At 47.0% G+C, this 17,712-nt stretch overlaps 1 long non-coding RNA gene across 1 annotated transcript; it reads right to left on the bottom strand.

Moving 5' to 3' along the window:
* Window positions 1-340: 340 nt before the first annotated feature.
* LOC128349451 (uncharacterized) lies at window positions 341-12,851 on the bottom strand. Its single transcript, XR_008318814.1, has 3 exons — window positions 12,776-12,851; window positions 2,468-2,529; window positions 341-565 (listed from the first exon to the last, which is right to left on the bottom strand). It is a non-coding gene; the product is annotated as an uncharacterized LOC128349451 (long non-coding RNA).
* Between the last annotated feature and the right edge of the window lie 4,861 nt (window positions 12,852-17,712).

Raw genomic sequence — 17,712 nt, 5'->3', positions numbered from 1 at the left:
TGTGAAAGAGAAACTCAAGTATGTAGTACACTGCTCTGGGCTCCTTGGAGGATGAGCGGGATATAAATGCAAAATTAATAATAATAATAATAATAATAATAATAATAATAATAATAATAATAATAAATAACCTTTTAAAAAAAAATGAGACACACATTAAAGACTGAAGTTGCTACCTATACAGTGAATATGGGTTTTTATGAGTGTTTAATAGAGGTATCTTCTGTTGATATCAGCTGTACTAGTATAAACTTGAGATCGAAGTGGAATTGCCAAGGTCTTTGACACCGATGAGGAGCACATCTTTTTAGCTAACCGTTTCCCTTGGCCTTAAGCTCAACTGAAAACCACAAATCTTCTGAAATTCTCCTTCAGAATCACAGCAGGTAAGTGATAAATGTTATTGTTTTTGTCACATTAGCTTCCTGCCCTGTGCTGTTTCACAGGCCTGTACACACTGGATCACTCCATGTCAATGTCTTTCAGCTTTAACTCTTAGTTTCAGATTCTGTAACATATCTCCCATTATTGGTGAGTTCCCTGCACAGATTGAGGGTAGGTTCAACTGGAGAAAGAAATTAGATCAGAGACTTGGGTAAATAAGTGAACCAGAAGAGGCTTCTCATAATAAAACTAGGTGATATCAAGAAACCTTGGCTTCTAACCCTATAAAAAGTAAACTCGGAGCACCTTGTTAGATGCAGATGGAGCTGGTATAGTGAGCTGCTTTGGGCTTTGTGTGCTCAAGCCTCAGCCCTCTTCAGGTGCAAGATAGGGTTAGGGGTGTACAGTCACTATGGCCATATATTAGGAAGCTTCTGGATTTAGAGGTTTGGTATGAATCATTTGAACCTTGACTTTCCCCCCTTGTCCTGGTAAACAGAGCTATATCTCGCTTTGGGAACGATTGTTTAAAAGCAGTATATAAATATCCGTCATATTCATATTTGTATTCCTTTCTGCTCTACTTTAGGATCTACTTGTGGCCAGACATCTTAGGGGTCAAGCTAGAAAACATACATGTCTGGATTTGTATATGGCCACCCCTGGCACCAGTCTGGCCCTGACACACATCCTCTGAAACATGATGAGTCCAAAGTGATATGAAAATGAGAACTAGATTACTATGTTATTACGGTAGACTTGTTTAGTACATTTAGTACATTAGGACATTGTTAGTTGGGTGACTTTAGTGATTGTGAAAATCACTAGAGTAATTATTAGTTTGGCTCTACATATCTACTCCCAAGTATGTAGGGCAAAAACAGTTTAGAGAGTAGAGGTAAATGCCAGTGCCTTGAATTACACCAGAAGAAAATGGACAAATGGTGTAAATTCTATGAGGAGACGCGATGCTACATTCAGTACCAGGTGCATAGCAAAGTTAGAATGGACCCTGGGACAAAAAGTGAATATGGGCCCCTGCCCCCTGCCTTCTTCTTCAGAGAGGTGCAAGAGGAAGAGCAAAGACCAAGCTCTTACCCTGCTGGTGTCCCCCTTCCCTTAGGGGCACAAGGACATTTGTCCTAGGGGTGTGCATAATTGGATTGGATTGAACTGGCCTGGTTCGAGCTAAACCACAACCACACATACACACACAATAAGGGGACCGATTCAGTTTGAACTGAACCAGGCCCAGTTTGGATTGAACCAGTTCGGTCCAGTTTGACTGGTTCAGGGTGCTTGTAAAGGGGAGCCCACTAAGGATTCCCCTTTACAAGCAAAGGGGGATCCCTAACACTAAAAGGGGAATGAAATGGTGGTTGGGGGGAGGCACCTTATCTGCAGTGGCACAGTGGTGGCTTTTCGGTGGCCGTGGCAGGATGGCAGTGGCTCCTCTAGGCCCCATCTGCGCGCCCCCTCAGCAGCGCCAGCTAGAACTGGGCCCCCAGCAGCCTGTGCTGCTGGGGGGAGTGCCAGTGGGGCCTAGGAGAGCCCCACTGCTGAGGAACCAGCATGGGTAAGCTGTCCCCTCGCCCACCCCCTGCCCACCCTTTCAACCCCTCAACGCCTGGTTCAACCCGGTTCAGGGTGCTTGTAAAGGCGAATCTGGCAAGGATTTCCCTTTACAAGCAAAGGGGGATCCCTAACACTAAAAGGGGGCTGAAAGGGTGGGCAGGGGCTGGGCGAAGGGACAGCTTACCCACGCTGGTTCCTCAGCAGTGGGGCTCTTCTTGGCCCCACTGGCACTCTCGGCATCACATGAGTTGGGCTCGCTCTTATCCAAACCAGTCCAGACCAACAATAGTAGGAGCATTATGAGTTGAGAGCCTGATACTCTGCTTGATACAGTGTCAGTATAAGAAGCTACAGTCTAACTTCCTGCTGCCAGGAAAAAAGTAAGAAACAAACTACATTGGGCAACTAATTATAGAGAGTAGTTATGAAATAATTCTGAATAAAATGGTGAAAATTGGTAGTTGGATTAACAAGGGTAGCAACTGAAACCTTTTAGCTGAAGTCACACCTTAACAACTTATCAGGAAGGCACCTGGGACACCATGAATGTTTGTTCATATTATTCAGCAGCTAAAGAGAAAGGAAAATAAACTGTTATTCTTGTTTGTTAAAATAAAAGTTATAATTTTTTACTTTTTAAGCAGTCTGCTATCTTTTCTGGTTTCATCCCGTGCCCCAAACCCAACCCAGCTTACTAAGGAAGAAAATGTTTGAATTTAAAGATGAAGCCTTAGAATTATCATACAAAGTTCATCACAGGGTCAAGCCAATGTTGAAACTTGAAATGTAGAATTGTGTCCTACATGTGCACACTCAATCTCATTTCCATATTGCTGTGTTCAGTGGAGTTTTGCATCACACACAAACTGACAAAGTTCCAAAAAATGTGGAAAAGTGATACTGAGCCAAAGGTCTCACTCTGCTCAGCCATCTGCACCTAAAAATGAACCCGTCTCATGTAACTAAATACAGCTGTGGGGAGTTTAATGTCAGTCAGAGCTGGAAGGAAGAGGAGGTGGTACAGCCAAGGGTGTGTTTTAATGTTGAGGGAGGTGGTCCTGGCTTGCCAGGGCAAGGGGCCAGATTGGCTTCTGGGGTAAAATGTCAGGGGAGGTGGTCCTGTGCTTGGCAGGCCAGGCTGACGTGAAGTCCCTAAGGGGCCAGTCAACTGCCACTGTTGCTGCTGCTCCTGTGTGGAGAAGGAGGGAGAAGGGGTAGGTGGGGAGGGGTGGGTGTAGGAGAGGAGAGGAGAGGAGTAGGTGGGGAGCCCCATTTCAATGGGGCTCGGGAGAGGGTGGGGAGGTCTCTGGGTGCACAAATCAGGTGTGGGGTGAAGGTTGGCCAGAGTGTGGTGGTGAGCCCAGAGCATGTGATGAGTGCTGAGGAGAGGGAAAGTGGCAGGGAGAACTAGTGTGCAGATGCTCTGCGCAGGGCCAGCTGTAATAAATTTTTCCCCATCCACTAGAAAGCTATTAAATCTTTCCTGTTTGAACTGTTGGCCATTCATGCACAGAAGGATGACATGCACTGGGAGTGAACATCCATATTATTCTGAAGCTTACAAGTTTAGCTGGCTTAACACTAAAGCTCTTCTTTAGAAAGAAGACTACTAATTAAGCTGTGAATGGTTTCTGGTTTGCATCCATTGTGTTCAGGAATTCACATATATTACTGTGGGGATAAAAAATAAATATTTGCAACTATTTTCTCAATTCATCATTACTGTGAAGGTTTAAAAATGCCATCAAAGTAGTTTCTAGCCTCGCGATCTTATTATTTCTTCCAGAGACAAGAAATAAAAACATGAATTCCATGCCCGGATGTTAGGTTGATTAGGATTAGTTGTAAGGGGATGTCTTAAGTAATAAGGGATGATCCAACCAAGGTTAGATATGTTTAAGCCCCACTTATTTCTGAAATCCATACCCTATAATATATGTTACTAGTATTTTTAAGCCCGTTTCAATAACGGGCTCTAGTGGGGGGGGGTGCTGCTCTCAGCCTCACCTTGGGCTGCCAGCGGGCCCAGTCCCCTGGACTTGGGGTGGTTTTGTTTCGGCATGGGGGTGGTGGGTTCTATTTAGGGCGGGGGGGCTTTACTTACCCCTCCCGCGCTTGAAGCCCCCTGCAGCTGCCGCCCCCTTAAGTCTCGGGCCGGACTGACCGGGCGCTCTACAAACGGGTGGGCAGCGCGGCAGCAGGATGTACTGCCACCCGCCCCCTTCCCTGCCGTGTCTCTGCTCTGCAAAAGTGTTTTGGAAGGAAGCCTTCTGCGCGCGCACGCGCAGAAGGCTTCCTTCCAAAACGCTTTTGCAGAGCAGAGACATGGCAGGGAAGGGGGCGGGCATACATCCCGCTGCTGTGCCGCCCGCCCGTTTGTAGAGCGCCCGGTCGGTCCGGGGCGCTGGATCAGGCCCCCCCTTCTTCCTCCTCTCGGCCGCCAGCCAGGGGCCATTTTTCTCGGCGGCCACCGCCAGCAGGGCCATTTTTCTCGGCGGCCACCACCGCCGCCAGTGGGGCCAGTTTTCTCGGCGGCCGCCACCACCGCCAGCAAGGCCAGTCTTCTCGGCGGCCGCCGCTGCCGTGAGCGGGGCCAGGCTTCTCCGGCAGCAGGGCCAGTCCTTCCTGCCACCGCCGCCTTTCCCTGCTTAGAGCCAACATGGCCGCCCGTCTCTGGGCGGCCATATCTTTTTGGCCCGATCTGGGCATGCGCTCCGCTCCGCGCATGCCCAGAATGGGCCAAAAAGACACGGGCAGCACGGCCGCACGCCGAAGGCTTTTATGGTATAGGATATATAGCTTATCACAATACATATATTATATTATATTATATTATATTATATTATATTATATTATATTATATTATATTATATTATATTATATTATATTATATTATATTATAATGTATAGTTATTACAACAGCATGATTTATTATTATTATTATTATTATTATTATTATTATTATTATTATTATTATTATTATTAAGATGCTACCAATACCAAAGGTTGTAGCTTTCATAGAAAGCTAGACAAAAGGCACAAACTCTTAAAGACCATTTCTAAATCTCTAACAATTTTATTTTTTACACTTGAGATACTTGGACTTTACACTTTTCATTTGAGATACTTGGATACTTGGACTACTACATCTCTTTATCTTTCAGAACAGTTCCTCTTCTAAATGAACAAGATTAGATTCTGCCCTTGGTTAAAATGCTTCAGCAACAAGGTCAAAGATATATTAGCTAAACAAACTATAGTTTCAGAGAGCATCCATCTAGTTCACTATATTTGTGAGCATTTGTAAAGAACTAGGTGACATAAATGCTCAGAACAAACATGATGCATCTCATGGGAGGACTATATTGCCAATTTTTTTTTAAGTGTGCCAAGATTCCCCAGCAGAAATGTGGACTCTCAGTGCTGTCATGAAATAACACTCTCAGTATGAATATATCCTGAATAGATGTGCTCTTTACCTGCTCTAAGGTTTATAGGGATAGTTGTATCAGACTATACCTTTAACTAAATAAGTCTAATTAAGCACACACACACACACACGCCATTATCTAATACCATTAGAAAGGATTTACAGTCATATGTCTGGGGGGAAATGTGGATTCACTTTTCAAGACTGAACTGCTACACATGAATGTATGTGAGGCCAAAATTAAGCAAGACAGTTGTAGTCAATTTTCATTTCTATTGTAAATTAAATTAAGAAGAGACTTATTTTGACTAGCAGTTCTCTTAAGATAAGACTTGCTATGTTGGGACATCATCATCATCATCATCATCATCATCATCATCATCATCATTATTATTACATTTTATATCCCATTCTTCTTCCAAGGGGCCCAGAGCGGTGTACTACATACTTAAGTTTCTCCTCACAGCAACCCTGTGAAGTAGGTTAGGCTGAGAGAGAAGTGACTGGCCCAGAGTCACCCAGCAAGTCTATTGGCTGAATGGGGATTTGAATTCAGGTCTCCCTGGTCCTAGTCCAGCACTCTAACCACTACACCACGCTGGCTCTGACACTGGATCACGTGTCTAAGCATTCTTTGGATGGAAGGCTTACAAACAAAACATTATAGAAACACGGATATCATATTAATCCTTTATAGTCAGAAGAATATAGTCTGTGAAAATGGAAGTTTCAGTTTGTAAAAAACCCCCAAAAAGTGGGTTTTGAGGACTAATAACTTGGAATAAAATGCACTACTGAGCATAAACAGTGTTAAAACTCACTGATGATATTTCTCTGATGAGAAGTTAGTACCTCATTCATAAAATTATGGGCGTGACTGCCCAAATCCCTAGAAACTCCAATTATGGATTTAGCAGGTAGTGCCCCTGCTATCACCAGGCCACTCTTCTTCCCCCTTCTGGTCCATTCCCTGAGAGAATGGAGCTGCATGAAGTGCACGCCCCCCCCATGCACTTCCTTTTACTCAGTTTCCTGCCCTTTCCAAAGGGCAGAGAGTGAGGAGAGAAGCTTAGGTGGAAGAAGAGCAATGGGGTGCCTACTTCACCACCAGACAAGGAAACATGGAGGGAGGCAATTGTCATAGGGGTGTATAGAGTGGGGAAATTGTAGTGGAGTTCTTCATGGGGTGAGCAGGGAGCTTGGAGTGATGGGGGAAATTGGAATGTGGTACTTTCTCTACACATACTGTAGAGGATGGCAGGAGATCGGGAAGATGGGAGACTGATACGTGTTCCACTCAGGTGGAGGGTGGGATCTCGCCATGCCACCTCAGGTACCAATAGGCATGAGCTGTGGCGGCTGGCAGAAGCTCTTCAGATTCAAAGTCTGTTGCTGTGAGCTTGGGGGAAAAATAAAACTGGTTCAAATCTACATGTGCTTTTCCCGTGAGATCTATATTCACTTCTCTCTAACTATGAAGTAGGGATGTGCATGAATATCTTTGGCGCCGGCGGGGGTAGTACTTTAAGGGTGGGGGAGGGTGTACTCACCCCTCCTGCCGTGCTTCCCCCGCCGGCGCTCTGTTATTTTTAAGCCCCTTGGGGCAGCAGCGTTCCTCCCTGCCGCCCCATTTCCCCCATCGGCCGGAAGTGGTTGGAAGTAGAGTGCGCGTGCACCTGATGCATGTGCGCACACCCGTCTACCGTGTACGTTTGCTTGCTACTTTTGGTCACTTCTGGCTGATGGGGAAAACAGGGCGGCAGGGAGGAACGCTGCCGCCCCAAGGGGCTTAAAAATAACAGAGCGCCGGTGAGGGAAGTGCGGTAGGAGGGGTGAGTACACCCTCCCCCACCCTTAAAGTACTACCCCCGCCAGCGCTGAAATGCTGAAACCCCACCCCCAGCGCCGAAACGTTTCGGAGGCCTTTATAATGGTCTCTGAAACGTTTTGGGCACATGCCTACTATGAAGTAGCTGCAAAAATGTCTAACACAGCTTTTTAAAAAAATCTGTATGAGCTACCTAGAAAGCTGTTTTAGTTGCCTGACAATATAATAATTCACAAGAGAAAATCTGGAGAATATATAGCTGCCAATTCCTGATTTAATTAGGTAAAAGACAGCAGGTATGGTCCAGCCAAATTTAAACATGTTTCCCTTTAATTATAATGGGAGAGATTTAAACATATGCTTTATTCACCCACAGAAATTAATGAGACTCAGAAGTGCTTAAATATGACTATCATCCCAGTAAGCATTCATTTGTCTCAACATCCTTTATTTCTAACGCCAGGTTTCATAATGTGTTGATTAGCTCCTGCAGAGGAATCTTCTGGATCAATGGGAAGGGAAACAGAAATAAGAGGAGGAATTTAAAAAGAGAAGGGCAATTGCTGAGACCATTGGAGCAAAGAAAGAGCTAAGAGGAGGCCGCTAAAGAAAAGATGGCAGAGGTGGAAACATTTGAGAGAGAAGTGACAGATTCAGCCCTCAAGAATATGATGGCTCAGGGGTTCACAGTCGGTGGTGCTGTACTATAACTTCCATCACCCCCAGGTACATGTAGCGCTGGGGATGCTGGGAGCTGAAGTTCAACAACAGCCAGAGTACTATAGGTTGGGAACCGCTGTATAGCTGACTAGCACCCTTTACCAGGAAACCAGCAGCAAACAACCATGGAAATGTGCAGCCCTGGCTAGAGGCACAAGGGCTTTTCAGTAACAGTGAAAGGCTGAACTAAAGTAGCTTTAGAACCAAAGAGTCTCTGAGAAAGGGGGTAAAAGAACTTGGGCAGCATAATTACATAATGGCACACTCTACATTCATTTTGTTAGGAAATGCTAAGAGATTTATATTTGCTCTAAGTTAGTATAACTAGTGTCTAAGTTTGTTGGCACTGAAGTCCTTATGGGGTAGTAGCAGAAGTAAAGTAAAGTAAAGTTGTGCCATCGAATCAGTAGTGACTAAACCCACTTTTCATTCTGACCTGCAGCATACTGGCTGCATTACAATGTGTTTTGGAGTAGTGCACATAAGGAGTCCAACTAGATGCAACAGCATTTTTGCAAAGAGCAGCTGTGCAAGGAAGAACAACTAGAATCAGTAGAACAGTGGAAGCAGGAAACCCTTCCCCACCGCACGACTTTCCTCTATGATTCCCCAAGCTACTATTTGTCCCATTAGTAAAAATAGAGGAAAAATGGGCACAGGAAATACTAATGGGAGGATGGAAAAGTAAAAATATTTTCATGATAGTACAATTAGGGGGCATAGCTCCATGCGCTTCCACCAGAACTGTTACGGCCAAGAACAGTATTTTTCAGACAATGCTCTGGGGAATGCTGTGATTTCTCACTGAGAAGATCAAGAATGGCAAATAAACCTTTTGGAAGACAGCTCGCCTTTCACTACTGATCTTCTTTCCCCAGCAATTTGCAGCTGCAGGAGTTTTACAGATGTGTCCTCCAGCAAACACTCAGTTCAGCCGGGACTAAACAGGCCTGGCCTGTGTTCCATATGAGTGGATGGAACATACCCCAGATTCCTCTACAGCACAAAGGGATTTTTGGTAGATGCTCAGGCAGTACATGGAAGGCAAGTCAATGCCAAAAGTGTTGTTTCTGCATAGTTCCTTCCTAACGGAGGCACCTTTGTGCCTAGCACTGAATTCCTCCAGGCCTAGGAAAGCATGTTATATGCACTTCTTGAAAAATCCTGCATATTCAAATAGAAAACACAAAAATCTCAAGGGCTTCAAACAGAATGTTAAAGAATCCTTTAATGTTATCTATTTCACAACACTATACAAATGAGAGATTAGTGCAGGGACCTGCTTGAAATCCCACCATAGGGACTAGAATAATAATTTTTAAGGACAAGATAAAGTATTACATTTTTCCTACTCGTATCATTAGATGCTTTAAGTGCTTAAGACAAGCCTGGCAGCAGAAGAAAGCCCACCACAATGGTTTTAATTAGCTGCCTAAATGACAAGCATGTATCAGAAGACAGACTTCTGTACCTCCTAGTTTTAAGAGGAATGTAAAACTGCCCACTCCTGATGTAATGATGATGTAAAAGGCACTGCACTGTACTCCTTTAAGGCAGGAGTACAATTCAGCCCAATATAAACATCCCCCCCCGCTTTAATTTGAATGGAAGCAATTTAAATGTATGGTTTACTAACTCACTGGCATCAACAGAGACTTAGAAACATTTTTAAATGGCTGACCTGTACCCCACCCCCATTTTTTTCCTTCATTACATCAGGGATGATCAGTTATATATTCCCAAGATTTTCCTGTGTGAATATCATCTTTTACAGCAATTAAGAACAGCTTTCTAAATGCTCATACAAATTTTGTTTTAATTTTGGGTTTGACATCTTTGCAGCTACTATTAAAAAAAAAAAAAAGCCACATGGCCACTATTACTGTTTTTATGGACAGCAGTTCAGTAACATTTGGTGGCGACTGGGCAACATTTCCCCCCTACTTAACTAATGAATATTATACTGTAAAGGAAAAAGCATCAGCAGCACTACGGCTAAATAAGAAAATGGCCTCTGTTACTTGCAAGTTAGTGAAAATGAAAACAGCTACACATGGAGGCTATTCACACGATGGGACGAAAGCGGGCTAGCAGAGGCTAGCCCAATTTTGCCCCATCGTTTGAACCACCAGGCTCAGCTGCAAGCCCTGTGGTTCCTAGGTGGGTAACCCACCTAACTATCCCTGCCCTAAAACCGGGTTTGTGGAGTGAGCGCTCCGCAAACCTGGTTTTGAAGATTGTGAGTAGCTGCAGCACGGCTCCACACCACGCTTACTCATGAGTAGACCCCTGGAAGGGAGGCGAAAAGCCACCTCCCAGCTCCGGAGGTCTCCCCGGTATGCCCTGCGTGCTCGTGCAGGGCATACTGGAGCTTCCAGGGGCCACATGGCCCCCAAGCTCCCCAGCCCCCGCCGGCTCCATTACGGAGCCGGCAATCGTGTGGGTGGCCAATCCGGCTGCCCAGGTCTCCCACCCAGATCGTCTGTGCTCTCCCCACTCTCCCCGCTGTGTTTCCCAAACCGGGCCTCACTGATCGTGAGACCTGGCTCATCCGAACCAGGAGGGGGTGGTTCGGTTTGGGTTTTGTCTGAACCACCCCCGGTTCAGATCTCAAAAAGTATCTAGGATGGTAGCTGGCACCCAGGGGTACCTGTCACCCAAACCCCAAAGCAATCAGACACTCGTACGATTTTTTATGAATTTTTGAAAAATATTTTTATTTTTTTCTCATAGGATATAATGGGATTCGAACCAGACCATTATTCCTTATTGTGGAGCACTCATGGGTGCCAACAACCATGTAAACCCTGAAGCAATCATACACCCCTATGATTTTTTATGAATATTTGAAATATTTTTAATTATTTTTCTCATAGAGTATAATGGGACCAGAACCAGTCCATATCCCCTATTGTGGAGCACCTAGGGGCACAAAATCAGGGTGGGTGGTAGACAGATAGGGGTGCCTACCACCCAAAAAATACCAAGGCAATTGGACACTCCTCTGATTATCGGTGAATTGTTAAAGTATTTTTTAATTCCTCATAGAGAATAATGAGGATTGCAGCAAATGTATAGCTTCACGTTTGGGGGAAAGGGGTGTCGTAGAGTGCAGTGTGGTGGCTGGTAGTTCCTAGGGTGGGCAAGGAAGATACCTGAATTATTTGAAAAGAATTGGGCAAAGGGGTGATTTTTAAGTGATTTTTGAAGTTTAGGCGTCTTTAAGGTTTTTCTCCATAAAGAAGCATGGAGGTGTCAGCAAATGTATAGCTTCACGTCGGGGGGAAAGGGGTGTCGTAGAGTGGAGTGTGGTGGGTGGTAGTTCCTAGGGTGGGCAAGGAAGCTACCTGAATTATTTGAAAGGAATTGGGCAAAGGGGTGATTTTTGGTTAATTGTTGAAGTTTACGTGTCTTTAAGGTTTTCCCCCATTAGATATAATGAAGGGTGTATCGCTTCACGTCGGGGGGAAAGGGGTGGCCTAGAGCGGTGTGGGGTTGGTGGTAGTGCCGGTTAGGGTCAGGGAAGCTACCTGAATTTTTTCAAAGGATTTGGGCAGAGGGCTGATTTTTGGTGAATTGTTGAAGTTTACGCGTCTTTAAGGCTTTTCCTCATAATAAGTTATAATGGAGCTTTCAGCAGCCCCATAAGTGCACTTGGGGGGTGCTGGGGTGGCCCAGAGTGAGTGGTGGTGTAGTGCACATAGGGTGCCAACCACCCCCATGGGTTTCTAACCCATGGGGTACAGGGTTTTCTTGTTTCTGAGGTATTGAGTGTGGATTCTATGATAGCATATTAGAGTGGATTCATGGTGTCTCATTGAAAATCTCATTAAAAATCTATAAAGGTTTGGGTGACAGGTACCCCTAGGTGCCAGCTACCATCCTAGCTACTTTTTGAGATCCGAACCGGTTCGGTTCGGATCCGAACCGGTTCAAAACGAACCACCCCCGGTTCGGTTCGAATCCGAACTGAACCAGGGGTGGTTCGGTTCGGATCCGAACCGCCGAACTGGTTCACACATCCCTACTGGAATTGGCTCTGCATCCCTACAGTGTGGTAGCTAAAGGCATGCCACAACTGTGCACACCTTACCTAAATCCCACAGGCGATGCACCTTGGCTCCAGGCAACCCCATTGCCCTAAGGCAGAAGCCTCAGCCGATCTAAGGTCAGGTCTCTGTCCCTAGCGGCATCCCGCCCGAAGCCACCAAGCCTTTCTGGAGGATGTTGCTTGACAGAGTAGAGTGGGCCAGATCAGAATTCCCTGAGCTGCCAAGCCTCTAGGGGATTAACCTCTCCACTCTCTTGCCAAACGTGTACCTGAAGGTGCTCACCAAAATCAGATGTTATTCCCAACCACACTGTACCTGCCACAGCGGGGGTTAGCCTAGATTAACACCCCACACCATGCACCAACCATGCAAAACAGTGGCCAATCCCTTCTGTAGGTGCTCCAAAAAGACCATCGTGCCCATGGATGAAAGGTAGACCCCATCACCCCTGTACAACTCTGAAACTGAAAAAAATGATATCAGGGTATGCCAGACCCCCTCCCCAAGAGTTTGCCCAAAGTGGGTCAGGTCAGCAGTAACCTTCTTCTATGCTCTATCAACTTTACCCGGTTTGCTGGCACCCCTCCAAACCCTGGGCTGAAGCAGGTCTGACCAGATCACGATGAGTCCAGGAAGCTGGACCAAACCAATGTCCATCCTAGCCCTGTGAATGAGGGAGATCCCTGACTGCACTACTAGTTCATTCTCCCCCAAGTGAATTATGAAAAATGTCTGGAGGTGGATTGCTCTCCAAGATGACAGGCAAAAATTGGGCAAATAACTTACCCTACCAACTGATCCATGAGATTGATGCCCACTCCCTGAGCCCAAGCTGTGTTCCTGGTTTGACCCCACAGACCATTTTATGGGCCCAGAACACAATCGAGTGCCCAAGTATGAGGACCATGGCCCGCTTCATTGGCATCACAGAGCCTGCAAGGAGAAGAATGACCACCAGTAACTGCATCCATGGAAATCTAACACACATATAGCTGGTAAATGCTTGAACACTGTATGGCTGTACCAGGGTAACCCAAATGAGAAAAAGTAGAGATTGTGCCTTTGTGAAAAGAGTGCAGGGAAAGGAGGTTGGTGGAAATCCCAGCACCCGCTAAGGCTTTACAAACCACAGCCCAAAACTGAAATAGCAAGAGTGGCCACCCATCAGCATGGATGAACAGGCAACCCTTGGCAGACACATGCAGGGCTGCATAACACTCCAAACCCCCATGGAGTACAAGGTGGGGCTGTCTGCTCTGCACAAAACAACCCTCTGCCCCCTTGGTCAATCTTTGAAAATCTCAAATTTAACTCAGCTACCCCTGAATGAAAAACTAAGTCACACCACTGTAGGACTCTTGAAGAGGGACTCCCCCAACCCCTAGGGGGAAACTCTTCTGCCCTGAAAGCCCCAAAGAAGGCAACTACAGTAGCTGCCTGAAAGAGTGCAGCCTCATAAGAGGACAGACATATGAAAGGAAAATGCACTATGGTGATCTGAAGTGCTTCTCAAGAGAGAGGCCTATGCTCATCTGGCCTAGCATGCTGTTCTCGGGTCCACCCTTCCAGCATGCACCAGATCCTAATGTCCCCGGAATGGTCCTGAATACCCTGTGATTTGTAATAAAAAGAAAATGCCACCAGATAGCCAGCCAAGGTACTTGAGATTAAGCCCTGTGATTGCAAATGCACAAAGTATTGAATTAGATGCTGAGGTGGTGCAGGTCACGGCCCAATTCTGGTGGGCCACTGTGTGAAACAGGATGCTGGACTTGATGGGCCTGGGGCTTGAAACAATAGGACTGTTCTTATGTTCTACCTGTTCCCTAAAGTCCTGGAAAGCCCTGCACTCAGTGGTGGATTAAAGAAGAGGCAAAGTAGGCATTTGCCTACGGAGCAAAATCTGAGTGACAAATTTTGCCACTCCTCAAATTTTGCTGCTCCTCTCTGGGGGCAGTGGCAGCTGGAGTGAGGGGAGGGCAGAGAAAGCCCCGCCCACTTACCTTAAAAAAAACCCCAATCTGCTCATTGCGGCGCAAGTAGCTGGGGGGGGAGGGGAAAACTTCCCCTTTTGCCTTCTAAAGAATGCTGCTGTTAGTGGCAGAATGGGGTGTGTCTGTGGTGAGGGAGGATGGGTGAGAAGGGCATTTGCCCTTTTACCTTTGAAAATACGGCAGCTGCGCAGTGGGATGGAGGGGTGAGCTCCTTCCAGATCCCCTCCTCAGAGTGACTGTACGGCCTCTCTGTTGAAAACAGGTTGAACAGCAGAGGCCGTGCAGTCATTTGCAAGGACGGAAGCTGGAAGGAGCTTGTCCCACCATGCAGCTGTGGCATTTTCAAAGGTAAAAGGGGAAACTTTCCCTCCTTGCCCCTCCTCCCTGCAGCAGCTGCCACACCCCATCCCTCCGCTAAAGCGGCATTCTGTAGAGGGCAAAAGGGGAAAATTTTCCCCCTCCCCCCTCCCCGCAGCTACTGCCACAGATGCAAGTGGCACTTTAAAAAAAAAAAAGATGAAAGGGCAGCAAAAGCCTTTTTGCCTATGGGCAGCCAAAAAGCTTAATCTGCCCCTGCCTGCACTTCCTAGGCTGCTCTTGTGGTCAGGGCCAGGGAGGCATGGATGGCCCTGTGCACTTCTGTGTGCCAAGGTTCCAGAGCCACGCAGGCATCGGGTCAGGCCAGCGCACTGCTCCCGGTGCAAGCTGGCAGAAATGCTGCACCTGACAGCAGAGTAGTCCACCAAGCTGTTCTGTACTCCAGGGATATGCTGAACAACAAAAAGGATGTTATGCTTCAAACAGGTGAGCACAAAGGCTCGAACCAAGGCCATAACCCTGCGTGCTTTAGATGTCTGACAGTTTTTAACATCTACTGTGGCCTGGTTTTCACACCAGAACCTGACAGTAGAGTCCCAAAACAGATCAGTCCAAATATGAACTGCCACAACAATGGGAAAAATTCTGAGAATGTAAGGTCCTTGGTGATGCCCCTATCCACCCAGCTAACAGGCCACTTTTCTGTGCAACAATGGCCTCTGAAGTATACCCCAAAGCCCAAACCCCCAGCTGCGTCTGAGTGAATTTACAGATCTGCCTCCACCAGCAGCTAAGTGCCCCACCAAAATGAGACCCCCATTATAAGAGCCGATGAAGGCGGTCCAATGCTCCAAGTCCACCCTCATGGGGGTTGTAACCCAGATCTGAAAATGGGGCTCCCTGATACCTTTCATGTCATCAAAGAGGTGGCGCAGAAAGGCTCGGCTGGGAGCCACCACCCTGCATGAAAAGTTAAGGTAGCCTAATAACTTTTGCAGCTGCCTAAGGGTGATCTTCTTAGCCTTTATGCAATCAGCCAGTATAGTGCCCCCAATATGTCAAGCTTTCCCCTTGGGAGTCAGGAGCAACCCTTCTGTGTGTCCAGCTCAATACCAAGGAAAGTGAGTTCAGTGGTTGGGGCTTCTGTTTTCCCCTGGGCCAAAGGAACCCCTAACACAAAAAAGGATTGCAGCAACTGTGAACATTGATTGGTACCCCTCACCCCAGCGAAAATGAAATCATCAAAAACATGAGCAGCGGATCAAAGCCCCATCCTGCACTGAAACACCCACTCCAACGTGGAACTAGATGATTCAAACGCAGCACAGGACACCGAGCGGCCCATAGGCAGTGCATGGTTGATGCAGTATCAACCCTGAAAAGCAAAACCCAAAAGGTCAAACTCCCTGGGATGCACTGGCACAAGGCAAAATGCTGACTTGGAGTCACATTTAGCCAGCAGGGCCCCCTTCCCACATGACCATACAATTTGGATGGCTTTGTCAAATAAGGTACATCAAGCTGAGAAAAGCTCAGCTGGAATACCATCATTCACCAATGGGTGCTGGGGAAAGGACTAGTTGTGTATCGGGTGGTACTCCCCAGGGGCTTTCTTCAGAATGACCTCCAGTAGGGAGATCCAAAGCATGGGGAGGGGGAGAGAGTCAAAAGGGCCTAACAGCAGTGTTCCCTCTAACAGGGATTCCCAGATGTTGTTGACTACAACTCCCAGAACCCCAGCTGCTTTTGTTTGGGGATTATGGGAGTTATAGTCAACAACATCTGGGAATCCCTGTTTGAGGGAACACTGCCTAACACCCATCCCAGTGACACTTTCTTATGCATTTTCTTTTCTACCACTGCCTTCATACTCTGCACCAACTTAAAGTTCGGGGCTTCCCTATAAACCCTCGGGTATGTGCACGGAATCCTGAAACCACAACGGAAGCCCAAAAGCAAATACTCAGCCTGCTCGGAATGTGGGTAATCCCAAAAATGGCGGGCCAGCAAATGGAGTTTAATTGGGCTGGACCTCTTTACCATTGCCATATCCCTGTGGTGCCCCACCACCTCTCTTACCCCCTGTGTACTGATCCGTGAAACCGCCTTTGAAGCCTTGGGTACGAGGGCAGTTGCTACCTGAGTTCTGCCTCCTGCAGAAACTGCAGTCATGCCTGAACTTCCATGGCAAGCATGAGCCCTTGCCACTGCTATTAAGCTCCCAGCATAGTAGGGGGCTTTGAACACCCTGTGTAGCCCCCTGTGAAGTAACAGGTGCTGCCGGAGCCTTGGAAATGATGTGCCCACTGTCAGAACGGTCACTTTGCATAGGTCTGGATGGGGTCATTATCCGGAGCCACAATTCCTGATGTTGTTTATTCCAGGGAATTGAGGGGTCCAGGGCTACATGCATAATGTCAAAATATTTGACCAGTGCAGGCCCCTTAGCAGGCTGCACATGGAGCACCACACCCATATAGACCATGAAGGCCGACAACCAGTTGGTCCAGTTGTGTTCAATGGGTTTCTGTTTATTTTTTCTTGGTCCCTATTCTGCTTCTATTCCTTGGGCACTGGCTCATGTTCCCTAAAGAGCAGCTGGAATACATCCACAAATTCACCCCTCCATATGTGCTCCTTTACTGGTGGCTTGAGGTGATCCCTCAAAGGTAATGAAGTGTCCCTCTGTGGGTAATGTTCCGGGGAAAGAGTGGGCACTACCGTGCTAGCAGCTGCAGTAACAGGCCAGCCCATCCCATCTGATGGGTTCAACCCCTGCCATACCTGATTACATGTGCCATAGGGGTAAGCTGCACAAAAGAACCCAGGTACCACCTAAAGGGAGTTGGGGGATCCCCATAGGGGGGCACACCCCAGGGCCAAAAAACCTTGAGGTGACTCACCAATTCCAGCATCCCCAGGCTCTCTGCCATCCCCTCCAGCTGTGTCCAGCATGGGCGCCGCTCCAGCCTTCTCATGGGTCAGGTCCACAGGCGGCGGTGTCGCTTCTAGGTTATCTGCTTCCAAAGCTGCCAGTGCCAATCCATCAGACAATGACTATAAGAGTTTGGTCTTCTCAGTCCCCCTAGTAAGCTTTTTGGGCCCAGACAGGACACCCACCCTTATCCTTCCCAGCAGATTGCTTGCGCTTCTCCTTCTCCAAGGCTTCCAGGCAGGCTATAAGGGCCCTGATGGCACCCATATCATTATCCTCATTGTCAGAAGAAGAAGAGGCAGGAGGAGCTAGTCGCCTAGGAGCTCTTATAGGCCTACCCTCAGTCTTGCCCTTGGCCTTTTTGGGTCCCTTGATATTTAGAAGCTGCCACCCAATGACCCAAATCTGGGTAACCAAGCCCAAACCCTTCTCAAATGCCCAAATTGCAATAAAGAAGGGATTCACACCAATCACCC

The sequence above is a fragment of the Hemicordylus capensis genome, chromosome 3 (genome assembly GCF_027244095.1).
Source record: "Hemicordylus capensis ecotype Gifberg chromosome 3, rHemCap1.1.pri, whole genome shotgun sequence".
Taxonomy (NCBI): domain Eukaryota; kingdom Metazoa; phylum Chordata; class Lepidosauria; order Squamata; family Cordylidae; genus Hemicordylus; species Hemicordylus capensis.
The sequence above is the reverse complement of the archived record's forward strand: the minus strand, read 5'-3'. Positions and strand labels throughout refer to the sequence as shown.